Genomic DNA, 27,821 nt, shown 5'->3' on the forward strand with positions numbered 1-27,821 from the left:
ACCTCAGTCAGGAAAGTAGGGGAATTTCAAGCGTTAGTATCAGAAGCTCCTTATATGATCTTCTTTAGAGACAAGGTTTACCTTGACCCCACCCAAAGTTCCTGACTAAGGTGGTTTCCAGTGTTCACATTAACCAGGCAAATTATTTACTGACTTTCTTTCCAAAGCCTCATTTGAGTAAAAGTGAAGAAAAGCTTCATGCTCTAGATATTAGAAAGATTTCGCTTTTTACCTGGATCAGACTAGGCCATTTAGATCTTCATCACAACTGTTTGTTGGGGTTTTGGACCGAATAAGGGCACCCAAAGAAACTCTTCCTGGATTTCCAGCTGTATTTGTTTATGCTACAGATTGGCTAGAATCATACTCCCCAAGTAAGCATGCTGACTCATTTGACCAGATCATAGGCACAGCCTTTCTGGCTCATGTGCCCATTCAGGACATTTGCAAGGCAGCCAACTTAGTCATCGATTGATACATTTACCTCTCACTGTGCCACCTCTCATCACTCTAGAGACAATGTCAGATTTGGGCAGGTGGTCCTAGAGTCTCTGTTCAACTAGACTTCGAGTCCATGTCAGTTCAAACTGCTTGTTACTCACTTATAGTGGAATGGACATATGCAATCACCTGAAGAAGAAACGGTTACCAACCTTTTTTCTGTAACTGTTGTTCAAGATGTGTTGTGCATGTCCCTCCCTCCTTCCCCTCTCTTATTGGAGACTTTGTGATAGGAAGGAACTGAGGGGAGCTAGGGTGGCTCTGCTCTTTATACCTGTGTGCAGTGGTGCAAGGCAGCAGAGGGTGCTCATGATACCCGGACACGTACTGCTAAGGGAAAAATCTCCAACTACTGTGTACAAGGTGTGCACACACTTACACTGGAATGGATATGTGCCACATATCCCAAAAAACAGCAGTTAGAGAAAAAGGTTAAAAGAAAAGGAGTACTTGTGGCACCTTAGAGACTAACAAATTTATTTGAGCATAAGCTTTCGTGAGCTACAGCTCACTTCATCGGATGCAGTCAGTGGAAAATACAGTGGGGCATTCCATTGCATTCCACTGAATACATCCGATGAAGTGAGCTGTAGCTCACGAAGGCTTATGCTCAAATAAATTTGTTAGTCTCTAAGGTGCCACAAGTACTCTTTTTCTTTTTGCAGATACAGACTAACACTGCTGGTACTCTGAAACCAGAAAAAGGTTAATAACTGTTTCTTTCTGTCCCACTGGAAATTTTAGGACTTCAAGATTTTATTTCAGCCTGAATTGGGACAAAAGGTCAAAATCTCAGAATTTTTTACAAAATGAAATATATTGAAATCTCATTTTGACATCATCAAAATGTTTTGTTTCAGTAAGGCTGAAAGTTTTCGTTATTATTTTGACTTTTATATTAAATGTAAAATAATGCTTTGATAATTTCTCATCAAATATTGAGAAAAATGATGTTCCTGCAAAACTGTTCCATCAGAAAATTTTAGACCAGCTGTAGAATTAATGTCATGCAAATCCTTCTCAATTTACTATGTTTTTATTATTTATATAGGGCTTACAGTTTTGTAGGAGCTATTTAACACAGGAACACAGTCTTCATACTTGTCTGTTCTAAACAGATAATTTAGAACAATCAAAAAGTGAATGGGCAGCCACAAAAAGTGGATGAATGTGTGTTGTTTTACTTCTACGATTTTTATTTTACACACATTTCAATCTATTGAGTTCAGTTTTAAGGTTTTCATTTATTCATTCATTAGAACTCCCATGCAGGATGTGAAATATAGCCTGGTCAAATAATGAAAGTGTAGATTTATCACAGTTGTAAAGTTTATTGATTATCACAGGTTCTTCAGAGGTTGGCTACAGAGAAGTTTCACTTTGGTAGTGGGATTGAAGTAATTTTCACTAGAGCTGTATACCCTTGATGAGGACTTTACATAAAAGCCAAATCAATATACTTGTTATAACTAAACAGAAAAACATGATGAACAAAGTAATTGCTTTGAAGAGCATTAGCATAACATACTCCCATCTTAAAAACAGAGATAGAAGTCCGGTGGCACCTTAAAGACTAACAGATTTATTTGGACATAAGCTTTCGTCGGTAAAAACCCCACTTCAGATGGACATTTTCCAATTTTTCTACATCCTTCTTGTAGTGTGGGGCCCAAAACTGGACACAGTACTCCAGATGAGGCCTCACCAATGTCGAATAGAGGGGGATGATCACGTCCCTCGATCTGCTGGCAGTGCCCCTACTTATACATCCCAAAATGCCATTGGCTTCTTGGCAACAACGGCACACTGTTGACTCATATCCAGCTTCTCATCCACTGTAACCGCTGGGTCCTTTTCTGCAGAACTGCTGCCTAGCCATTTGGTCCCGAGTCTGTAGCGGTACATGGGATTCTTCCGTCCTAAGTGCAGGACTCTGCATTTGTCCTTGTTGAACCTCATCAGATTTCTTTTGGCCCAATCCTCTAATTTGTCTAGGGCCCTCTGTATCCTATCTACCTCTCCTCCCAGTTTAGTGTCATCTGCAAACTTGCTGAGGGTGCAATCCACGCCATCCTCCAGATCAGTAATGAAGATATTGAACAAAACCGGCCCCAGGACCGACCCTTGGGGCACTCCACTTGATATTGGCTGCCAACTAGACATGGAGCCATTGATCACTACCCGTTGAGCCCGACGATCTAGCCAGTTTTCTGTCCACCTTATCGTCCATTCATCCAGCCCATACTTCTTTAACTTGCTGGCAAGAATACTGTGGGATACCATGTCAAAAGCTTTGCTAAAGTCAAGGAACAACACATCCACCGCTTTCCCCTCATCCACAGAGCCAGTTATCTCGTCATAGAAGGCAATTAGATTAGTCAGGCATGACTTGCCCTTGGTGAATCCATGCTGAGTGTTCCTGATCACTTTCCTCTCCTCTAAGTGCTTCAGAATTGATTCCTTGATTTTTCCAGGGACTGCGGTGAGGCTGACTGGCCTGTAGTTCTCTGGATCCTCCTCCTTCCCTTTTTTTAAAGATGGGCACTACATTAGCCTTTTTCCAGTCGTCCGGGACCTCCCCCGATCGCCATGAGTTTTCAGAGATAATGGCCAATGGCTCTGCAATCACATCCGCCCAACTCCTTTAGCACCTTTGGATGCAGCGCATCCGTCCCCATGGATTTGTGCTCTTCCAGATTTTCTAAATAGTCCTGAACCACGTTTTTTTTCTCCACAGAAAGCTGGTCACCTCCTCCCCATACTGTGCTGCCCAGTGCAGTAGTCTGGGAGTTGACCTTGTTCGTGAAGACAGAGGCAAAAAAAGTATTGAGTACATTAGCTTTTTCCACATTCAGAATATAGGCATTCAGAACATGTATCCTGAAGTTCACAACCCTACACCACCATGGGACCTAAATCTGGTCCTCAGAGCATAGGTGCCGACTTCTACTGGTGCCAGTGGGTGCTCGACCCCCCTCTGCCCCTGGCTCTGCCGCGACTCCAGCCCTGCCCCGCCCCCTCCCGTGCCCATTCCAACCCCTTCGGCAAAGTTTTCGCCCCCTTCCTGCCCCTATTCCAACTCCTTCCCCAAATCCCTGCATCTTCCCCACCTCTTCCCTGATCGCGCCACATTCCAGCTCCTCCCCATCCCTCCTGGAGCTTCCTAAAGCTATTTGGTGGCAGCAAGCGCTGGGAGGTAGGCGGAGAAGCTGGGACGTGGGCGTGCTCAGGGGAGAAGGCAGAGATGAGGTGAGGTGGGGTGGGGAGGGGAGCTTGGTTGCCCGTGGGTGCTGATTTTTTTTGACCCCGGAGCACTTATGGCGTCGGTGCTTATGCCTCAGAGGCCTTACCAGAGCCCCTTTCAAACTACTTGCTACCTATTCTTTACTCCATTTATCAATGAAGGTAGCATTCATGGTTGTGATCACTTCAGCAAAAAGGATAGATGAAACAGGGGCACTCATGGCCCACCCTCCAGACACCATATTCTTCAAAGACAAGGGACTATGTGACCACATTCAAAATACATACAGAAGGTACCTTTATCATTCTATCTTAATCAGCCCATCCACCTACCCGCGTTTCACCCTAAGTTGCATGGGTCTACACAGGAGGCTACTCTCCACACTCTTGATGTTAGAAGAGTACTAGCATTCTACCTAGATAGAACTAAATCTTACCAAAAGTTGCCGAGACTCTTAGTTTCCACCACTGAACGATCGAAGGGCGCAGCCATTTTGAAACAAAGACTACTGAAACGGATCTCGAATTGCATCCATTTATGTTACCAACACCAAAATATAGACAGGGATCAGAGCCCATTCAACGAGATCAGTTTCGACCTCGACAGCATTTTTACATAACGTTCCAATCAGAGAACTATGTCACGCTGCCACTTGGGCTTCCATACACACTTTCACAAACCACTATGCAATAACACAGAGCTCAGAGGCTGATGCAATCCTTAGTCTTACGGTACTAGACTCAACTGTACAGACAACTCTAAAACTCATTCTTCCATAATGGGGCACTGCTCTACAGTCACCTGGTGTGGAGCACCAACAGAGACCGCACTTGAAGAAGAAGAGAAGTTTACTCACCTTGTGCAGTAACTGAGGTTCTTTGAGATTTTTATCCCTGTGGGTGCTCCACTACCCTCTACTTTGGAGTTCACAGGAAGGACTCTACAGTAGAGAAGGAACCAAGGGGGTCGGGCCTCATGAGTGCGAGATGAAGTGTCAATGGCACTGCGAGACAGCTACTGTGCACATGCATCCTGACCAGACACTGCTACTGAAAATCTCTGATTGGAGACGCCGGGATGCCCCAATACCTGAAGTGGAGCACCCACAGGGGCACACATCTCAAAGAACCTCACAAGTTACTCTCAAGATGAGTAATCTTCTCATATCTAATGAGATCAGAGAAAGCACTACTCTGCTTTTATTCTAAAGTAGAGGGATAGAAAAATAATCTATAATTTACAATGAAAACTGAAACAAATACAGAAACTCTTTATGTACATGAGATACGGGGTTATAGTGATATTGATTTAAAATCCATTATTCACCCTGGGTTTAAAAACATGAAACAATCTCTAACCACAAATACTACATTGCATTTTGTTCATTTAAACCAAAGATGACTAAGTATTTCATGATATGTCATTATATAATGGTTTGGATTCCATGCAGCTTGTCTTCAAATAAGATTTACTGATGGAAAATATAAACCAGAAGGATGTTGTCCTTTATTTTTCAGAATTTCAAATGAACAAGATGTCCTAGAAGGTGTAAGTATGCTGTATTTTAAAGTTAAAATTGTGAGTTTCCTAGAGCATAGTTTGATGGAAAACCCATTGTTTTATGGAAGACAGTGATTAAATTATTACTGTTTATCCTCATCGCTTCAGCAAAGGGAAAAAGGTTTTTAAAGAGTCAAAATAAAGCCCAGAAAAGTCACATATACCCAGCTATATCAGATATAACTGCAAGAGAAATGGACTCAGACTAACATTTACACTTTCAGGAACGTACTATAAAATAGGGATGTAAAATGTAAACCATTAGTTAAGCATTAGTCTTACCTGTTAACCCGCCTTAATAGTTAACCCCAGGGCCAGCCAGCTGGCCCCAGCGGCCCTGTGCCACCAGCCAGCCGAATGATCCTAGCAGCCCTGCACCAGCTGGAGTGGCCTCAGCCCCAACCACGCCGGCAGACCGGATCAGCCCCAGATGTGCCGGCTGGTCAGCCCTTTAATTGGTTAACTGTTTAAACAAAATATTTTTTAATCATTTTAAACAATATTTATATCCCTACTATAAAAAGAGGACTAATTTAATCCAGAACTATTTTGCTTCCACTGTAACGGGAAAAAAACCTGAAAATTGACAGGAATGCCTAGATAGTAAATTCACAAGTCCAAGAAATAGAAGACTTCAAATAAAGAAAGTCTGGGAAAAATTAAGGGCTTGAACCTGCACAGTGCTGAACATCTCCCTTAGCAGTGCTGAGTAGAGCTGGTCAGAATTTTTCCAACAGAACATAGTTTTATTGGAAAACACTGATTCCTTATAGTGAAATGTTTCACAATTACTATTACAGATTCAATGAAAATTTCATTGAAACACAGGCAACTTTCCATTGGAAACCCTCACGGTGGCAGGTTGCTTATCAGTCCATGGACATTAAGCTGGAGCCAGGGTTGTGGGGGCGGGCAGGCTCCCCGATCCATTGACAACAGCCCCAGCTGGAGCCAGGACCTTTTGGGTTGCTAGGCTCCATAATAGGGAGTCAGCCAGAGCCCATGCTGGAACCAGGACTCTGAGGGTTGACACCCTGGCAGCAGCCTTGAGACACCTGCCTGGAGCTGGGACTCTCAGGGCTGCTAGGCTCACCGCTCCACAGCGGGAAACCTGCTTGCCCTCTCCCCTGCCCCTCCCTGAACCCCAGCTGGAGAAGGGAGCCTAGCAGCCCCAAGAATCCAAGCTCCAGCATTGGTGGAATCTCCCTCCTGGAGCAGCTAAGTGATATAGGCATGCCTGTCAATTTTCATGCAAGTTGTGCAACTGACAAAAATGTCAATTTCACATTTTGTTTCAGGAAGACCATATTTTCATGTTTCTGAAATAATATTCAGGAATCTCCAGTTTTCCAGGAAATTTTGGCAAATTTGCTTTAGTTTCAAATTGGGATGAAAGCAGATTCAAAAATACCAAAACCAAAATATCCAAGTTTTAGCAAGCTCTAGTACTGAGTACCCTCCACCAATTTCAAAGAGCGCCCAGCACTTTCCAGGATTGAGTCCTGGAGTATTTCTTCCTCTACATTTAGACATTTCAATTCTTTCTTATGTAACAGAAATAACTATAAGTAAGGCTACGTTTTAGTCACAGGTATTTTTAGTAAAAATCATGGACAGGTCAAGGGCAGTAAACAAAAATTCACGGCCTGTGATCTGTCCATGACTTGTATACTTTACCCTAAATCTTGGGTGCTGGGGGGGGGGGGGGGGGGAAGATGGCCTGGGGCGCTGCGGGTGCTCTGGGGAAGCAGCCCGGTGGCAGGGTTGGGAGTCTCCCTACCTGGCTCCACGTGGGGACCCCTGGTGGTGTTGTGGAGGGTTAAAGGGGCTGGGAGACTCCCTACCTGGCTCCATGTGGCTCTCTGGAAGCAGCGACATGTCCCTTGCTCGACTCCTAGGTGGAGACGTGGCCAGGGGGCTCAGCACGTTGCTTCCGCCCTAAGCACCATCTCAGCAGCTCCCATTGGCTGGGAACCGAGGCCAATGGGAGCTGCAGGGGCAGTGCCTGCAGGCGGGGGCAGCACGCAGAGCTGCCTGGCTGCCTCTCTGCCTAAGAGCTGAGGCAGGTACACATCTCTGCTTTGGGGACGCTCCCCGAGGTAAGTGCCACCCAGAGCCCTCACACCCTCCCATGCCCCAATTTCTGTGACTTCCGTGATCTCCATGACAAGCTCGTAGTCTCAATTATAAGACGCAAACTGAAATCAGGATATCTTGTTCTTGTAATTAACTAACATAATATGTCTGTGCTTAGAAATACCAGAAGATTCAAAATGAGTATCAGTTGCTAGCAGAAGAAAAACTGATAATGGAGAATGAAATTCAAAAGATGAGAGAGGAAGAAAAGCTAGGGGTTAGTATAAACATACAAAGTGGCAAAAATAAGTCCATTGTTCAAAATAGCAACTCTTGATTGATAAAAATGTCTTCACAATGTCTTGTGTTTATCTAGTGTAAGTAAATACAAGAAAATATAGCATCTTCTCTCCTGCTTTTTTAAACACTTCTTTTTTGAGGTACTGGTATATAGTGTCACTTGGGAGTGCATCCTCACCCTCAGTGGTGCTGAACTTTAGGACCCTTCTGGAAAGCATAGCCCTTTTACCTCACTGAAAATTTTGAGCCCAGGCTGTTAAAAAAGAGGCCCCATGGATGCCTGTAGTCTCACTTCATCCCTTTGCATGACAAGCTGAAGATGTAGGGACCTTCTCTGTGTGCCTGGAGTGTTGTTTTTTTTTAATTTAAAACTTCCCTAACTTTTTTTGTTCTATCGTGTGCATGCTGTTGCACACCTAGAGCTAGATTGTAACAGCAGTCTCGCCCTATTGTACATTGGTGTGTCACCCCAGCAGGAGTGCAGAGAAGGTGTCATGGATTTCAGAGTATCGTATGTTTTGAAACCCTTCTGCAATCTCTAGTGAGTGCATCCTTTCCAGTGATAGACTCTGTGGCTTCACTTCACTCCAGGAGAATCCTGCAACACTGCCACTCTCAGACAAGGTTCCTAGGCTTCAGCACCCCTGTTTGAGATTGTTCCATTAGAGGGGCCAATTTAGGTAGCACCACTGCAGGAGTCACCTTTCTTGGGAGCTTTGTAACAAACAAACAAAAAATAAAAAGTAAACAGCAACACAGGTCAGTATTTGTAAAACAGTATTATTTTATGGTCAACAGAAACACAGTAGTCAGAGATACGGGTTACAATCACAAAGAAGGCCTATTCACTGAATCTTACTTTACCTTTTAGCTTCTCCTTGCTAGTCAGCCCATGCAGCCTTGGGTTGGGAACAGATGCCTGCAGCCCCTGCTTCTGGCTCCCTTCCATCATCTCTCCTCTTACAGTTTCTCAGGGCTGCTTTTTAACAGAACCAAATGCCCTTTGTTTAGCTTTTCCTCCTCAAGGGTCATCCCCTCCTTTATCCTAAGCCAAGAGTGTCTGCCTAGTCTGCCCAACTAGGTGGGAGACAATATTTTACAGTTGTATGACTGGTGAAGCATGATGGGTGATACAGTTAATTCAGATCTCTCTCTCTTCCTGTCTCCTGCATGGATAGCTCTGGACAGGAGTTAGCCCTTTGAGTCCAAGTAGCCAACAATACAAAAGTGGGTAGGTAAACTGAGTCACATTTTCTTTAAAAATGCCAAAATCTTCCATATGCTTTGCAGAAGGAATCATGCCTTTGAAATACAGATCTTTCTCTGCTCCCTCACTTGCTTCAGATCAGGACCAGACCAGTAACAGATTACAACCCCCTCTCTGTACTGGCTACTCATCGTTAGATAGAAACAAGGCTCTTCCCAGTCTCCAACCTTCCCTTCCTACTCCGTGTCCACCTGCTTGGAGGGGCGAGTACTAGGAGTACAGTGCCCATTTACCTCTTTACATCCCTGGATCCAAGGTCAAGGGAGGTGTCACAAATTAGTGGATCTTACTTTGCCCCATAGCCTCATCCATAATTTAGCCCTTAGTTTTTGCCAGGACTTCTCCTTTCCCTGGAAACCTACCTACATCCCTGTTGTTTGTTCTTCCTGGAGGAAGCCCAGACCCTGGATTGCTATGTGATGTGTAAGGACTTCACACCTCAAACCCTCCCTAATAGGCAGTGCAGGCTTTTTACCTTCCTCACCAAAGAAGCCTTGTGGAAGGGCATCCTGGAGGAGCCTTCTGCAGGGTTTGTACTTCAAACCTGTAGATCAAAAAGCATAAGTCTCTTCAGTTTGAGTGAAAGGACCAGATCCACTAGCTCATAAGCAGTAACAAGTAGATAAACCTCTGGGCTCTAGCTACTAGAGGAGGACAAAGAGACACATTGTTTTTGTGTGTGTTACCCTTTAGAAGCCTTACTCCTGGTCTTCCAGACTGTAAAGTAAGTGTTCTTATACCACAAGAGTTTAAAAAAAAATAAAAACCACTTCAGAGGGCAGTTTTCTGACTGCCTACCTGACAGATTTTCAATGCAACTGAGAGCTGGTCTTTATGGCGATTTAGTGCTGGCAAGCTGGGGTGTGAATCTACACACCTCCCTGCTGTAGACCCTGCTATTGTTCACTAAATTTTCTGTATTACATAATCCTTACTGTGTGGCAGCAGGGTCTGCGCAGCAGGCTGATGAACTGTAGATTTACATCCTGGCTTGCCATACTCCAAATTGCAGTATAAGTTAATAGACTAAGTCCAGAAGGCACCATCGTGATCATCTACTCCGGGGTGGGCAAACAACGGCCTGGAGGCTGCATCCAGCCATTTTAATACGACACTCAAGCTCCCGCTGGGAAGCAGGGTCTGGGACTTGCCCTGCTCTGGTGCTCCAGCCAGGTAGCAGGGTTGGGAACCTCTCCCCATCCTTCCAGAAGCAGCAGCATGTCCCCCCTCTGGCTCCTATATGTAGGGGAAGCCGGGGGTTCCACTCCGCATGCTGCCCCCACCCCAGGCACTGCCCCTACAGCTCCCATTGGCCATGGTTCCCGGCCAATGGGAGCTGCAGGGGAGGCACCTGCAGATGGGGCAGCGCACAGCAAAGCCGCCTGGCTGCGCCTTTGTGTAGGAGCCGGAGGGGGGACATGCTGCTGTTTCCGGTAGCTGCTTGAGGTAAGTGCTGCCTGAGCCCATGCCCCAACCCCTGCCCTGAGCCCCTTCCCACCCTCCAAACCCCCCAATCCCAGCCTAGAGCACCCTCCTACACCCCAAATCCCTCATTCCCATCCCCACCTTAGTGCCTGCACCCCAGCCGGAGCCCTCACCCTCACCCCATGCCCCAACCCTATCCCTGATTCCTCTCCTGCCCTCTGAACCCCTCAGTCTCAGCCTGCAGCACTCTCCTACACGCAAAACCCCTCATCCCCAGCCCCACCCCAGAGCCTGCACACTAGCTTGAGCCCCCACCCCACACCCCACCCCCTCTACCCCAGTCTGGAGCACCCTTCTGCACTCTGAACTCCTCATTTCTGGCCACACACCGGAGCCCTCACCCCAAGCCAGAGCCCTCACCCCCTCCCGCACCCCAACCCCAATTTCGTGAGCATTCATGGCCCGCCATACAATTTCCATACCCAGATGTGACCCTTGGGCAAAAAAGTTTGCTCACCCTGGTCTACTCTGACCTACTGTACATTGCAGACAACAGAAAGTCATCTACCCACTCCTGAAGTTCTCAAATCATGATTTAAAGACTTAAAGTGACAGAGAATCCACCATTTACTCGAGTTCAAACCATCCAGTGACCCAGGCCACATGCTGCAGAGGAAGGTAAGCCCCCCCAGCCCAATGTCTCTGCTAGTATGACCTGGGGGGAAAATACTTCCTGATCCTAAATATGGCAGTCACTTAGACACTGAGCATGTGGGTAAGACTCACCACCCAGACACCTGGGAAAGGAGTCTCTGTAGTAATTCAGAGGCCTCCTCATCTAGTGTCCCATCTCCAACCATGGGAGACATTTGCTAATAGCAATTGCGGGTGGACCCTATGCCATTGTAGGCAATCTCACCATACCAGCCCCTCCATAAACTTACCAACCTCAGTCCTGAAACAAGTTCGGTTTTTACCCCCATTCCTGGTGGAAGGCTGTTCTAGAACTTCAGTCCTCTTCATCTGATTTCAAGCCTAAACTTGTTGACGGACAGTTTATATCCATTTGTTCTTGTGCCAACAATGGCCTTTAAATAACTCTTCTTCCTCTCTGGTGTTCATCCCTCTGATGTATTTATAAAGAGTAATCATATCTTCCCTCAGCCTTCATTTTTTAAGACTGAACAAGCCAAGCTCCTTAGGTCTCCTCTTGGAAGGCAGGTTCTCCATTCCTCTTGTGACAAAGTTCCTCCTCTACCTTGGTGGGTCCTGCACTTATTGGCAGATTTGCTCGCTTCAGAGGTTCACAGCAGCCCTCAGTTTGGTCACTTTCGTGGCTCAAATCTGCCGTTCACTCAGTTAGCCTCATCACTGGCCAGCATGGGGAAAAGGAAGAAGAACAATCCCCGCAGTCTCTGCTGATCCACCTAGTGGATCGGGGAACAGTCCAGAGACCTTCCTCTCTGGTGGAACCCACAGTCTGGGTCAACTCCTCCGGTACCAAGTAGGGAGTTGGGGGAATGGAGGGATGGGGGGAACTCAGGCCGCCCTCTACTCCTGGTTCCAGCCCAGGGTCCTGTGGATTGCAGCTGTCTACAGTGGCTCCTATAACAGCTGCGTGACAGCTACAACTCCCTGGGCTACTTCCCCATGGCCTCCTCCCAACATCTTCTTTATTCTCACCACAGGACCTTCCTCCTGATGTCTGATAATGCTTGTACTTCTCAGTCTTCCAGTAGTACACCTTCTCACTCTCAGCTTCTTGTGCCTCTCGCTCCCAGCTCCTCCCAACACCACAAACTGAAGTGAGCTCTTTTTTAAACCCAGGTACCCTGATTAGCCTGCCTGTCGTAATTGATTCTGGCAGCTTCTTGATGGGCTGCAGGTGTTCTAATCAGCCTGTCTGTCTTAATTGTTTCCAGAAAGTTCCCGATTGTTCTGGAACCTTCCCTGTTACCTTCCCCGAGGAAAAGGGACCTACTTAACCTGGGGCTAATACATCTGCTTCAAAAAATCACTCTCCTGTAGCCATATGGCCTGACCCTGTCACACTCTGCTCATATTAGCAGCCTTTCTCTGCACCTGTTTCAGTTTGAATCATCTTCCCTAAACATGGGAGACCAGAATTGCACACAGTATTCTTGGTTAGGTCTTACCAGTGCCTTGTACAATAGTAACAACACTTTCTTATCGCTGCTGGATTGTATTTGCCTTTTCCACAGCTGCACCACATTGGCAGCTCATAGTCATCCCATGATGGACCAATACCCCAGGTATTTCTCCTCCTCTGTTGCTTCCTACTGATAAGTCTCCAGTGTACAGCACAAATTCTTCTTGTTAGTCCCTAAATGCATGAGGTTGCACTTGGCATTATTAAATTTAATCCCATTTCTATTACTCCAGTTTTCAAGGTCATCTAAATCTCCTTTTATGATATTCCAGTCCTCCTCCATATTGGCAGTATTTCCCAATTTTGTGTCATCTGTATATTTTATTAGCACACTCCCACTTTTTGTGCGAAGGTCATTAATGAAAACAAATTAGGTTGGTCCCAAGATGATTGCTGATGAACTCCACCAGTAACCTACCTCAAGCCTGACAGTTCACTTTTCAGCATGACCTGTTATAATCTCCCCCTTAACCAGTTCCTTACCTACCTTTTTATTCTTGTATTAATTCTCATATTTTCCAATTTAACTAATAATTTCTCATGGGGAACTATATCAAATGCTTTACTGAATTACAGCTAGATTAGATCTACAGCATTTCCTTTGTCTATAAAATCGGTTATCTTCTCAAAGAAAGCAATCAGGTTGATCTGGTACGGTCTGCCTTTTGCAAAACCATGTTGTGTATTATCCCTGTTACCGTTTACCTCTGTATTTAATTACTCACTCTTTCAAAATTTGTTGTAAGTCCTTGCATACAACTGAGGTCACACTAATGTAGTTTCCCAGATCACTTTCCCCCCCTTTTTTAAAAGATAGTTACTATATTTGCAATTCTCCAGTTATAGGATATGACCCTCAAGCTTACAGATTCGTTAAAAAACCTTGCTATTGTCCTTGCAATTTAATCTGCCAGTTCTTCTTCGAGAGATGTCCCTGTGGGAGCTCCACTTCAGGCGTAGGGGTGAAGGTGCATCCTAGTGCCTTTGATTGGAGATTTCTACAGCCGTACCCCTACGGGCTATGCATGTGCTGTGCCTGCTTCACGAGCTGTCAGTGTTTGAATAGTGCGTGCACAACCCGGGCTCCTCAGTTCCTTCTTTACCATCCCTGGCTTGAGACGGAGTTCAGCAGTCCTCTCAGATTTACTCAGATAGTTCTGTTTCTCGGTTTAATTTAGATAAATAGTAACTGTGACTAAACTAAGAAAAAATAGTTTAGTTTTTAGAGTTACTTAAAAAAACAAAAACAAAACAAAAAAAACCTTGGCTATGGACATGCCCGGCTCCCCCTAGCTTCAAGAGAAGTGCCTCCTGCAACAAGGCCATCCCTATCTCGGATGGTCATTCACAGCGTGTACGCTGTTTGGGGAAGTCTCATGTACCCCCAAAATGCGTCCACTGTAATAAACTTAAAGCGTGAACCTACAAGGACAGGGAGCTAAGACTGAAACTGTTCCCCTTAGAAAACTCCCGTGTCTGACCCTGACCAGCAAAGCTCTTTAAAACCCTCAAGGGAGAAAGGTAAAACAAAGAAACGGCCAGCTTCCTCCCCCCTCAGAGTCTGCTCCACAGCAAAGAAGTCTTAAATGACTTCCACCTCACAAGTGCTCACTGCTCCATGGTTCAGCACTTTTAACTCTGGAGGCACCTCAGGTCAGCTGCTCAGCTTCCTGATGCTGAGGTTCAGGGCTTTCAGCTGCCCGCCTCCTACAGTTTCCCTCGGCAACCTTTGACAGCATGGCGCCAAGAACTGTCATGGTGCCGAGAGCACAAGCAGAGATCACGGCACTGCCGTTTGATCCTGCGGAGCTGCTTTCTCACCCGCCACAGCTGATGCTCCTGGCACTGAGCTGCTTCATGTTGCCTGCCTGACAGTGCCCATGTCTGGGACACCTACTCCTGAGGCACAGTATGCACCCCCAGTGCAAACTTTGGTGCAGCAGATGCCTCCGCAGGCTCTGCCTGCACCAATGGCAGCGGCACCAGCTCCACTTCAGTTAATGCCTTACTCCTCTCCTGCCTTATGATTCGGCACCTGGAGTCACTGCACTGGCTCAGTTTTTACATCCAGGAGACTTAAGAGTGTCACATACCTTTCAATCTCCACTTCTCAGCACCGATCTATCACCGGGACCTTCAGCACCCTATCTGCAGTACTCCCCTCCCACTCCAAGCCTCTCAAGTGGAGAAGAGGAGGAGGAGGAAGAGGACAATGACCGTACGTTTTCCTTACAATATTCCTCCCAGGTTAACTTGCTTACAAGTGGGAGGTGCACTATACTGTGCTCCTTCTATCCTAGTGGCTACCCACACTGGTATGGCAACCTCTAGATGGGATCACCTACCCCCTTTCCTGGGCAATGGCCACACTGGGGTCCATGTGTGATGTTGTACCCCATACTTCTGTGGTGCTATCACTGTAGGATGGGGAGCGATGTCCTGTGCAGGTGGAGCAGCTACTTCAGGTCTTATCTGCCTATCCGTGTAAGAAAGCATCGGGGAGCACCTGACAGCTTTTCTACGGGTGGCACAGTGAACACTCAATTGCGCCGTGGTATAGTTCCATGGTGTGATGGATTGGATTATAGAAACCCCCTGGGGGTTGCCACCTGATGTGCCAAGACTACTTCTGCTCCCGCTTTTTTGCCCTGTCAGCTTAGAATTTCAGTGCCCTGCCTGGTTTGAGCCAGGCCGCGAGCCTGGTGCAAACCCAGACCCAGGTCTGAACCACGTCCCCCAACAGCTGTAGGCTTAATTGAAAGCAACTTAAGAAGTATTCCTGCCTTTAACACTCAGATGCCCAACTCTCAATGGGGTCCAAACCTTAAATAAATTCATTTTACCCTGTATAAAGCTTATACAGGGTAAACTCATAAATTGTTTGCCCTCTGTAACACTGATAGAGAGATATGCACAGCTGTTTGTCCCCCCACCCCCAACTATTAATACATACTCTGGATTAATAAGTAAAAAGTGATTTTATTAAATACAGAGAGTAGGATTTAAGTGGTTCCAAGTAGTGACAGATAGAACGAATTACCAAGCAAAATAAAATAAAACACGCAAGTCTATGTCTAATCAAACTGAATACAGATAAAACCTCACCAGTTCCAGTAAGCTCTCTTTTACAGGCTAGTCTCCTTCTAGTCTGGGTCCAGCAATCACTCATACACCCTGTAGTTACTATCCTTTGTTCCAGTTTCTTTCAGGTATCCTTGGGGGTGGAGAGGCTCTCTCTTTAGCCAGCTGAAGACAAAATGGAGGGGTCTCCCAGGGGTTTAAATAGACTCTCTCTTGTGGGTGGAGACCCCCTCCTCTCTCCTATGCAAAGTCCAGCTACAAAATGGAGTTTTGGAGTCACCTGGGCAAGTCACATGTCCATACATGACTGAGTTCCTTACCAGCCAAGCCACATTTCTGGGAAAGCCCAGATGTGGATTGGCATCTCCAAGTTCATCGTTGGCTTAAGGGCTTTTTGATTAGGTGCTTACTGAGAATAGTCTTTTCTCAGGATGCTGACCAACTGCTTCATTAAAACCTACTCAGAATCAAACAAGTATGCAGCCAGTATTCATAACTTCGAATACAAAAAATGATACATGCATACAAATAGGATTAATAGATTCAGTATATCATAACCTTTACAGAGATGTGTTACATGGCACATGTAGCATAAAACATATTCCAGTTATGTCATATTGCCATAAAGCATTATGGGGTACAACATCACACATGGACCCCAGTGTGGCCATTGCCCAGGAAAGGGACAGATGGGTCCTGGAAATTATCAGATTGGGTTATGCCATCCCCTTCCTCTCCAAACCCCCCCCCCCCCATCCCACCCTTCCACCCCATCCCTCTTCAGGGCCCCTCTCACGAACAGTTGCTGCATCAAGAGGTACAACATCTCATACAACTAAGAGCAATAGAGAGGGTACCAGCTCAACACAGAGGGAAAGGGTTTTACTCCCACCACTTCTTGACAGAAAAGAAAAACAACGGAGGGTGCCCTATCCTCGACCTTCGACATCTAAACAAGTTAGGCAAGAAATAGAAATTCCGGATGGTTACTCTACCAACAAAAATTCCGATGCTGGAGCAGGGAAATTGGTTTTCAACACTCGACCTCCAAGACGCATATTTCCATGTCACTATCCACCCTGCCCATCAACGTTTTCTCAGATTTGCCATGGGAATGGAACACTGCCAACACAGGGTCCTGATATTTGGCCTTTCCACTGCCCCAAGTGTCTACTCAAAAGTGCTAGCAGCCGTAATAGCACATCTTGGAAAGAAAGGGATCCTAATTTTTCCTTACCTGGACGATGGTCTCCTCAAGTCTCCCACTCACTTGGAGGCGATCCGAGTGACTTCTGCAACTGTGCACTGCTTCCAGATCCTGGGTCTGCAAATAAACAGAAACAAATCTACCTTATGACCTACCCAAAAAATCGACTTCATCGGGGCACACCTCAACTCCACCATGGGTCTTGCATCCCTTCCCCAGGACAGATTCTACACAATGGGTACCCTAATTACCCAGATACATGCCAGCCCATGGGTTACAGTCCGAGATTTCCTGCAGCTGTTAGGGCACATGGCCGCTTCCACATTCATGGTCCCAAATGCCTGCCTGTACATGCGATGCCTTCAGGGATGGCTAGCCATGGTATACAAACCAAATATCCACAGATTAAACAAATTGCTAACTATGCCTCCGAAAGTCAAGGACTCGCTCCTCTGGTGGACCTCTCCTATCAACATCTGTGCCGGGATTCCCTTCCGACAAGAACCCCCTTCAATGACCATCATTACAGATGCATCCCTCACAGGATGGGGAGCCCACATGGATCACCTCACCACTCAGGGCCTCTGGTCCTCTATGGAAACCAAGCTTCATATAAATCTGCTAGAGCTCTGAGCCATACGCAATGCCTGCATCCATTTTCTTCCCATTATCCAAAACCGCAGAATTTGGATCATGACAGACAACACTGCATGCATGTTCTATGTGAACAGATGTGGGGGAGCCCGGTCACACTCCCTCTGCACAGAGGCGGTAAAACTATAGAATTGCTGCCTTCAACATAACATCCAGATCTCAGCCTCATACCTGCCTGGTTCTCAGAACACCACCGCAGACTAGCTCAGTTGATCCTTTCCCATACAGCACGAGTGAGAACTCAACGATGCCATCCTATCCAACATTTCCAGACCTGGGGTTATCCTCAACTAGATCTATTTGCCATGGCAATAAACAAAAAATGCCTGACATTCTGCTCCAGAGCCATCCTGGGGAAACTCTCTTGAGCAGATGCCTTCATGCGCCCATGGACCGACACTCATGTATGCATTTCCACCAGTACCTCTGTTGAACAGAGTAATACAGAAGATAAGAACAGACAGATCCAACATCATTCTAATAGCCCCATCCTGGCCCAGACAACCATGGTATCTCTTCCTCATGCAGATGTTGGTCAAGCCACCAATTCCCCTTTCCCCCCTCAGCAACCTTCTATCACAATGCAGGGGCCAACTATTTCACCCCGACATACAGCGACTCCACCTGAGGGCCTGCTAATCAATGGTTCTCTAATGAGGAGTTAGCATGTTCAGAACAAGTGAGGACACGTACCACGTGCACTACTTACTTACATAAATGGAAGAGGTTCACATCTTGGTGTACAGCCAAACAAACCTCCCCAGTTTCCACCCCACTTCCACTGATACTGGATTACCCGCTAGACCTTAAAACACCAGGTCTCTCCACGAGTTTCCTCAAGGTCCACCTCATGTCAATCACCGCATTTCACCATAAGATCGACACCACTACGGTCTTTGCCCATCTAGTAACCAAAAGGTTCCGGAAGGGCATCCAAACATTATATCCAGACGTAAAACCACCTGCTGAGTCTTGGGATCTCCATCTAGTCCTCAAAGCCCTGATGGATAAACCCTTTAAGCCAATGGCTATCTGCTCCCTTCGCCACCTATCCATAAAGATCACCTTCCTGATAGCAATCACATCTGCCAGACGAGTAGGAGAAATGAGAGCACTCATGGCGGAACCTCCATATACCACATTCTTCCGTGATAAGGTCACACTCCGCACATGCCCGAAGTTCCTGCCTAAGATGCACTCCTCCTTTCACCTCAATGAGCCAATATACCTACCAACATTTTCCCCAAAACCCCATGCTATTGCTTTTGAAACAGCAATGCACACTCTTGATGTGCACAGAGCACTATCCTTTTACCTGGATAGAACAAAACCGTTTAGGAAAACCCCTGAATTTTTCATCTCTACCACTCAGCGATCACAGGGAAAAGCTGTCTCTACCCAGAGACTATCCAAATGGATTGCAGACTGCATACGTCTCTGCTACCAACTGAAGCACATACAACCCCCTACATCAATTAGGACACACTCTGCTACAGCTGTCTCCCACTTCCACTGCCTTTCTTCATAATGTCCCGCTTTCTGACATATGCAAGGCAGCTACCTGGGCATCAGACCTTACCTTCGCCAATCACTATGATCCCATGCACACAGCAGCATCTGACACCAGGATGGGTAGAGTTGTCTTCTCAACAGCCTTCTTACCTGATCTGAAGTCCCAACCATCCTAAGGGATACTGCTTTTCAGTCACCTGAAGTGGAGCACCCACAGGAACATCTCTCTCTCTCTCTCGAAGAGGCGGTTACTCACCCTGTGCAGTAACTGACGTTCTTCGAGATGAGTGTCCCTGTGGGTGCTCCACTACCCGCACTCCTCCCCCCTACTTCAGAATCTGGAATGCAATCCGTTGTAGAGGAGGAACTGAGGAGCCCAGGCTGTGCACGCGCTATTCAAACACTGACAGCTCGTGAGGCAGGCACAGTGCGTGCGTGGCCTGTAGGGGTACTGCCGTAGAAATCTCCGATCAAAGGTGCTGGGACAGACCTTGACCCCTACTCCTGAAGTGGAACACCCACAGTGACACTGATCTCAAAGAACGTCAGTTATTGCACAGGGTGAGTAACCTCCTCTTACTTTAATATTGTTGGATGGAGATTATCTAGGCCCCCTGACTTGGTTCCATTAAGCTGTTTTAGTTCGGCATTTACCTCGGATATGATCATTTCTATTTCCTTATCCTTGTTCCCTTTAGCCACCCTGCAACTATCCCCAGTTCCTCATTACACTTACTGAAAATTGAGGCAAAATATTCATTTAGGCGTTGTGCCATACGTAGATTATCTTTAATCTCAACTTTGTCCTCAGTATTTAGTAGTCCCACTTGTTCTTTCCTAGTTTCCTTTTTATTTATACGTTCAAACAACCTTTTATTATTGGTTTTAATTTCTTTTGCACGGTACAGCTCTGCTTGGCTTTTGGAAGTTCTTGCTTTCCCCCTACCCTTTGACATTAAAGAGGTAGCTTTCCTTGCTGATCTATCCCTTCCACCGTTCCTTATGGTCTTTCTGTTCTCTCTTAATAACCTGTTTGAGATGCTTGTTCACCCAGTTTTGTCTGCAATTCTTCTCTACAAAATTGCCCCTCTTGCTTGAGATGCAGGCTCCAGATACTTTAAATCAAAGTTTCAGAAACTAATTCTAAGCCTCCTCCGCATTCAGATCCTTGAGTTCATCAATCCAGTCCACTTCCCTAACTAATTCCCTTAAACTTTTAAGGTTTGCCCTTTTGAAATCAAGGTCCCTAGTTGAAGACTTATTTTTGTTTATCCTTCCATTTAGTTTAAACTGAATTAACTCATGATCACTTGAATCAAGGTTATCCATAATCAGTTCTTCTGTGATGTCCCTACTACTTACCAATACTAAATATAAAATGGCATCACTTCTTGTATGTTGGATGACTGTTTAGTGAAGAAATCTGACTGCTATCACATCCAGGATTATGTGGGCCCTACCATTATTAGTAGAATTTGTCCTCTAATCCATATCTGGGAAGTTATGCACAATCCATAATTACACAATTCCCAGTAGTATTTATTTCATTAAAAATATTAAAGTGGTCTTTATCCTATTCAAATTGGATTCTGCAGGTCTGTAGCAGACCTCCCCAACCACTATCCCCGTGGAATCTCTGTTACTATTTTCCCCTAAAGTGATTTTATCCCAAACAGATTCAGTTTTCTCTATTCCATCACTTCTAATTTCTTTCTGGTCTACCTCATCATTAATATACAATGCAACACCATGACCTTTACCTTTATTTCTCTCTTCCTTCAACAGCACATACCCTTCACTAGCTGTATTCCAGTTATGACTACTATTCAACCCTGTTTCCAATATCCCTATAATATTTTATTTCACTTCCTGCACCAGTAGCTCTAATTCTTCCATTTTGTTATGTGGTCTCTGTGCTTTGGTGTACAGACATTTTAGCTGTTTCTGCTTAGCCTCACCCAGCTTCCTCTCCAGATTAGGTATAGTCATTTATTGCCAGTATTACCACCTGATTGTTACTGTCCTTGGCAATGGCATGGTTTTTCCTCTTGTTGTCCATTCTCCTACACTCTCCCCTTGTTGTTCCTTTCCCCATTCCTGTATACTCTTACTTGACTTGCCTCCCACTCAATATTAGAATTGGGTGTGGAGATTACATGAGCATCTCTCAACCATCTCCTCTGAATTCTTAGTTGTAAGCTTTTTTAAACAGTTGTGCCAACCTCCATCCCAGGAGTCCATCCCATGAGAACAATCCTCTGTCTGTGAATGCCTCCAAGTGGTTGAACATTCCAAAGCCCTCCTTATACCACCATTACTTTAGCCATCAGTTGATCATCATAATCTTGTCATGCCTTTGCTGTCATCCTCAAGGGACAGGTAGAATCCCACTGAAGATAACCTCAGTTTCCCTTCCTTTGAGCAACTTTCCCAGCCTGATGTAGTGTTCCTTGTTGCAGCCCAGCAAGCATCTAACACTATGATTTGTTCCCATGTGGAGGTCAATCAGTTGATTCTTTTCCGCTCCCATTAGGATTCTTTTCAGCCACATCCAATATCTTAGCCCCAGGTAGACAACACAATCTTCTCTTCTCCAGATCAGCTCAGCTGACAGGCCTGACTGTTCTTGGTAGGGAATCCCCAGTCACATAGATCTGCCTGTTTCTGGTATTGGTGCAACTCTCAGACCTTCCTCCTTCTGTTCTTTCTGGCTGCAAGTCTTCTTGTCTTCTGTTCTCAGTTTCAGACTTCTGCAGGTAATCTTCTATTTTCCTGGGGCTACAAAATCTGGCTTTGTTGTAGGACTGGCTGCTCTTTTCTTCCTTGCTCTCATCTTCTGTTACTGCCTGCCTGTCCTCTTTATTTTCCAGCTCAGCAAACCTGTCCTGAGCTCTTTCTCCTTTGCTAGCTGGTCTTTTCCTCTGCCTTGTTCTTGTAGTCACATGCTTCCACAGACTTCTTTCTTCATCCAGCTTGCTACCCTCACAATTTTCTAGTCCAGCATACATGCAAGTCTTGAGTTTTCCCTTCAGCCTTCTCTCCCCTTTTCTCCATCACCCTCTCAAGTCCCCCTCAAACTCAATCATAGTTTTTAGCTGCATCTCCAATAATGTACATCCTGCAGCTTCCACATCCAGTTATCTTCAGTTTCTCTTCCATTCTTTGTGTCACTACCTCTATAGCTATCATAGCCTCCCTCACAAGCTTCTGTCAAGAAGAAGAAAAAGAAAAAAAGAGACACACAAATTCCCCTTCAGCATCCCACTCAAACTCCCGTTTTCAGTTTTGTTAGCTTGCTACTGTCTGCCTGCCTGCAATAGACTCTGTACACAAGCCCTGGTACTGTTCTTTGCTGCAGAACATTTCCGATTATTTTAATTTTACTGTGTAAAATTTTACAGAAAGAAAAAATAATACCGGAGTCCAGAAAGAGATTTTTATCAAAACTGGAGAGAAAACAACCTGTTGAGAATGCTGAAGTATCTTCCCTATCAGGAGTTCAGGCAGCAGGGTAAGAGTGAACAGAATAAAAAAAGTACTGGTTATAATACAAAATCTGGTGAACTTTATATGAAGCTAATTCTGGTTATACTCACAATCTGACCTGATTCACTGTTTAAAAAAAAAAAACTATCCTCATTCAGTAGTGTAATGTCTTCTTGTGAAGAAGTGGTGTGCCCATCCTACTCTGAACGTTATATATAATTCAAAATTTCTCTCTTCCTGGGAATTGGCTGTTGCTGATAGTTGAAACAACACTAGCAAATGTAGACCTCACTCTGAGCTTCTTCCCCCAAACTTGGCTGTTTCTAAAATTTCCCTGCAGAAACCTTTCTACACCAGACCCTAGTTCCCTTTGTTCAGAAAGTCTTTCACCTCCCTTGTAGCTTTAGGGAGTTAAAAGCCACACCTGTCATTATGAGTCTGAAGTTATTCAGCAGTTTCATTCAGGGTTCTAACATCTAACTGGATGGGCTCACAGAAAACCTTGCCATTGTGTTGCTCTGCCCCTTGGTATTTGAGAGATGTATAAGCACAGAAAATTCTGCAGGGAGCTTCTACTTCTACCAATGATGAGAGAAGTAGAAATTTGGCTTCCAGCATGGTTGTACTCCTTGGATCTGGTAGTCCTATAGACAGAGGTAGCAGAGAAAGGGATGGGAAAACCTGAGATCTCCAACCCCCCTTGCTGAAGTGCTACATTGGAGGTGGGAAAAAATTTAGTGGCTCTTTTAAATCCTGTTTATTTGGTTGCCCTTCTTCTCAAATAAAAACACACCTGAATACAGAGTTGCCTACTTTCCTAGTGCCACAAAAATAAATGAGTACTTGTGGCACCGTAGAGACTAACCAATTTATTTGAGCATAAGCTTTTGTGAGCTACAGCTCACTTCATCGGATGCATACTGTGGAAAGTGTAGAAGATCTTTTTATACACTTTCCACAGTATGCATCCGATGAAGTGAGCTGTAGCTCACGAAAGCTTATGCTCAGATATATTGGTTAGTCTCTAAGGTGCCACAAGTACTCCTTTTGTTTTTGCTAATACAGACTAACACGGCTGTTACTCTGAAACAAAAATAAATGTCACTGTAATACCAAGCTACTTGATTAGGTTCTCCTCTGCTCCACAGAGCCTTTTATGGACACAGAGAGTGGTAAGAGATGCCATCTGTGAAGTTGGGGGTAAAGTGTGGGACGGGGGGAGAAGAAATGAGCCTTTCTGCTCTTCCAGAGAGGTGGACAAGGTGGAAGAGATGAAGCAGGCACCGACAGAAGAAGACTGAGGGTGATCTGAATTTGGGGAATGTGCATGGGAAGGGTTCCTCTGAATTTGTGTTTGGAGAACTATTCACCTAATGGCATCCGTGTCTCAGCTATCTTGTACCTCCTCTAGGCCTTTTATTTACTTTTAATACTAAACAGTGTCCCCAGCTCTGGACACTTATACATTCATTTAAAATCAGGGCCTGATATACTGTGAGATTCTGTGGCCACAGAATTTGCCAAATTTACCCTTATGACTAACAAAAAGTAGCCTCTTCAGGTATTTCAGCAGCATATCATCAAGGGAAAAGGTGAGACTCAGCTGGGGCTACTTCTCTCTAACAGTGTCTGCTACACCCAGAACTTTGCAGGTGAGACTATAGCCTTTCCAGCAGCAATAGGATCCATGAGGCACACCTTGCCTAATTGGCTTGGAGAAGAAAAACTCCAGTGAGGATCCAGCACAAGATATAGGAGAAACTCTACCCAGCAGGAATAAACACAAGAAACAGCCTCAACAGGCCACATAGATGACATCAGATTGCTTTCTACAGATTTTTTTCTGAACATTCCTTCTCCACTGCTAACTAGCTGCTAGCTCCTGCTGTCTTTTCACCTGAGTCTTACTCCATGTGTCCTATGTTTTTCTCTCCTTCTTTCCCTTACATACCCCTGTCCTATAATTCATTTAATGGAGAAAAACGCATCCAAAATTATTAAAAAATCCCCAAACAAACATGATGCTGGCAAACCATTATGTTATTTACTCTATTTGTATGTCTCTACTCCCCCTCCTTTGGATATTTAGATGTAAGTTCTTTAAGACAGGGAGCCTTCTTTTACTCTGTTTGCACAGTAGCTAGCACAGTGGTGTCATAGGTCCTCTAGGGTCTACCATAATAAAAATAATTGTGCTCCAGAATCTAATATTCAATTAAAAATAAACTTGTAGCCGTGATTTTGAAGAAAACTTTAAAAATGTAAAGGATACATTGTCTTCCTGAGCTCTCAGAGAGTCTGGGGGGGAAAAAACCCAACAAAAAAACGACATACTAAGGTCCTGTCTATATTAAGACAAGGTGCACTAGTGCAATTAGTTAATGTTGTTACAGAGGTGCACATTTTCTTAATTTACAGAGGGCCCTGTAGGTTTTACTTCCCCTGTTTATCTTGAGGGATTATTAACTCTGAAAGATGACAATTTAAATGTTAACATTGTTAGTTATGTAATTGCTGATGATTTGAGCAGAAACTTGCAACCTAAGTAATGTGCTTATGTGCAGATTATCTCCCATGCTTTCTCAGGTGCCAAAAGCCCCACTTTTGCCCTGCCCAGCTGCCAAAACCTCCACCTTTCTTTTTGATACCACAATTATGGATTTTTTTAAACAAATGAGAAATGGAAAACTGAAAATAGAGCAATGGTGTAAAATTCAATATGAAAAATCAGTAACACTGGGAATATTCTGTTTCTATTATTGATTTTCATACAACTAAATAGAAACCTCAATTTAAAAAAAGTTAAATGAAGCTGCACAGTATATCTACTCTGTCAGACTGGCGTGCCTACCACAGAACTTACATTCAACATGCACAGCATACATAGGGTCTTGATTAAAACACAGATACAAAAATGACCTGTCTGGCTCTGTAGCCTAATCAGTCTGGCTATATAAAAGCTATCATAATGTTTGCCAGGAAAACCTAATACCTACAGAAGCCCTTCAGAATATGGCCCGAAAGGAATTGCCTCTTTTGAGATCAGTAACACAGAACATCAACTCACTTAAAATTAATTTTAATTATAATGTATTATGAAAAATGTGACCATGTAGATCATTTGCATGGATTCTTAAAAAACAAAACAAAAACACCCCCCCCCCAAAAGAAAGTAAAATTATTACCCATATTAAAAATTTCCAACAGATAAACATTTTAAATTCTAACTAATGTAAACCTATTTTGCTTCCCAAAATAAGGTTATAAATAATTCTTACAGGAGGAAAAAAATGACTTAGTTATACAAGGTTGTCTACAGAATTATCTATTGTGGTAACATCTCTATAGCCACATCAGCTGCAGCAGTTCTTTCTCTGGATTGGAGGGTGTCAGGGTTCCTGCCCCACTCTGAACTCTAGGGTACAGATGTGGGGACCCACATGAATGACCCGCTAAGCTTATTTTTACCATCTTTTTTACCATTTTTATCATCTTTTTACCATCTTAGGTTAAAACTTCTCCAAGGCATTTTTTTGCCCTTGGATTAGGTATGCTGCCACCACCAAGTGATTTAACAAACAGTCAGGGAAAGGACCACTGGAGTTCCTATTTCCCCAAAATATCCCCCCAAGCCCTTACACCCCCTTTCCTGGGGAGGCTTGAGAATAAACAAGATGAGCACAGACCAGCCTTGGATTTTTAAGACCCAAAAAACCCAATCAGATTCTTAAAAAACAGAATTTTATTATAAGAACAGAAAAAGATAAGAGAACAACTCTGTAAGATCAGAATGGAAGATAATCTTACAGGCAGTCAGATCCAAAACGTAGAGAATCCCTCTAGGCAAAACCTTAAGTTACAAAAACAGGAAAACACATTCCCTCCAGGACAGCGAATTTCACAAGCCAAAAACCAAAAGAAAATCTAATGCATTTTCAAGCTAGATTACTTACTAACTTTACAGGAGTTGGAAGGCTTGCATCCTTGATCTGTTCCCGGCACAGGTATCACACAGACAGACAAAAGCCTTCCCCCCCCCTCCGGATTTGAAAGTATCTTGTCCCCTCATTGGCCATTTTGGGTCAGGTGCAAGCCAGGTTACCTGAGCTTCTTAACCCTTTACAGGTGAAAGGATTTTGCCTCTGGCCAGGAGGAATTTTATAGCACTGTATACAGAAAGGTGGTTACCCTTCCCTTTATATTTATGACAGAGGGGCAAGTCAATCAGTCTCCAGAGGTTTATAGTTCTTAACAGTGTTTTATTTACCATTTCACAAAATAGGCTTCAGGGTTGTCCCAAGTGCTTTTCTTCAGCCAAACCCTCAGCACACACACATAAATTTCCTTGCTTTCACCAGGGCATTGACCCATATTATGCTGGCTCCTGGTTGCCAGCCCATCCCCACACAGTGGTAAACTCAATATTTCCCCTGTAGTGAAGAGAATAGCTCTTTCCTTCCCTGCTGCATCTAAATCTTCTATAGCTATTTCTTCTCTCTCCTTCCTTCCCCTCTCTCTCACTGGAAGAGGATTTTAAAGGTCATAGGAGGGCCTTAATTGGTCTCCGGTATCCCTAATTAACTTCTTTTCAGCTTATAGGAAAAAGGGCTTTAACCATTCTAAGGCTGATATACCTACCTTCAAGCACCAGCTGCCAATTCCGGCTTTGTCACATGATAGAGATGTCTCCCACAAAAAATTGAACAATGGAAAGCATTCAGCATTTAATTTCCAAAGTTACTATTCAGTTGACACACATGTAGTATTAATAATGAAAAGGAACACAATGGTGAGAGGATATGTAGACCTTGGTCCTGGGTAGGGAAGGAAGGAGTTAAACCTCTTGCCTATTAATGGCCACATTTGTTTGCAAAGATTACAGAGGCACTCAGGAAGGGGTAGAAACTTCTGGGATGGGGAAGGAGGAAAGGACCTACAAAATAGGTCTGTGGGGAGGAGTGTAGGAGGGAAGAAATTTCATTCCTGGGATACTGTGAGGGTTGGAGAGTATGTTTGAGCCCTGGGAAAAGTGGATGGGATAATTTGCGAAGCCCTGCTGATGCAGAAAGGAACTGATGGTGCATTGGGTGCATCAAGTAAACTGTTATGGCTAAATAGCACAGACCCCAAGAAGCGGAATATTAATTGAATCACTTGTGTGGTGTGTGTACTTCTGAGGTACAGGAGGAGGGAAACCCAGACTGGGGAGGGAATGATGCCCTGCCACGCAAACACCCAAAATATAAGAGGAAAAGAAGATACAAATAATTAAATTTAGGATTTAGGTGGGAAGGCTATGACAGATACAGAGGCAGCAGTGGGAGTGACTCATGTCGTG

At 44.7% G+C, this 27,821-nt stretch overlaps 1 protein-coding gene across 4 annotated transcripts in view; it reads left to right on the plus strand.

The window, feature by feature from the left end:
• The window catches only part of CCDC7 (coiled-coil domain containing 7), a 177,205-nt gene that overhangs the window by 21,203 nt on the left and 128,181 nt on the right, over positions 1-27,821 (plus strand). For 3 of the 4 annotated variants that reach the window (XM_075125966.1, XM_075125969.1, XM_075125968.1), the window contains exons 6-8: positions 5,263-5,293; positions 7,560-7,658; positions 22,399-22,508. The gene's annotated coding sequence lies outside the window, so the exon portion shown is untranslated. The remainder of the gene's footprint in view (positions 1-5,262; positions 5,294-7,559; positions 7,659-22,398; positions 22,509-27,821) is intronic. The other variant, XM_075125967.1, reaches the window with a different exon arrangement.

Source organism: Caretta caretta, chromosome 2 (genome assembly GCF_965140235.1).
Source record: "Caretta caretta isolate rCarCar2 chromosome 2, rCarCar1.hap1, whole genome shotgun sequence".
Lineage (NCBI taxonomy): Eukaryota > Metazoa > Chordata > Testudines > Cheloniidae > Caretta > Caretta caretta.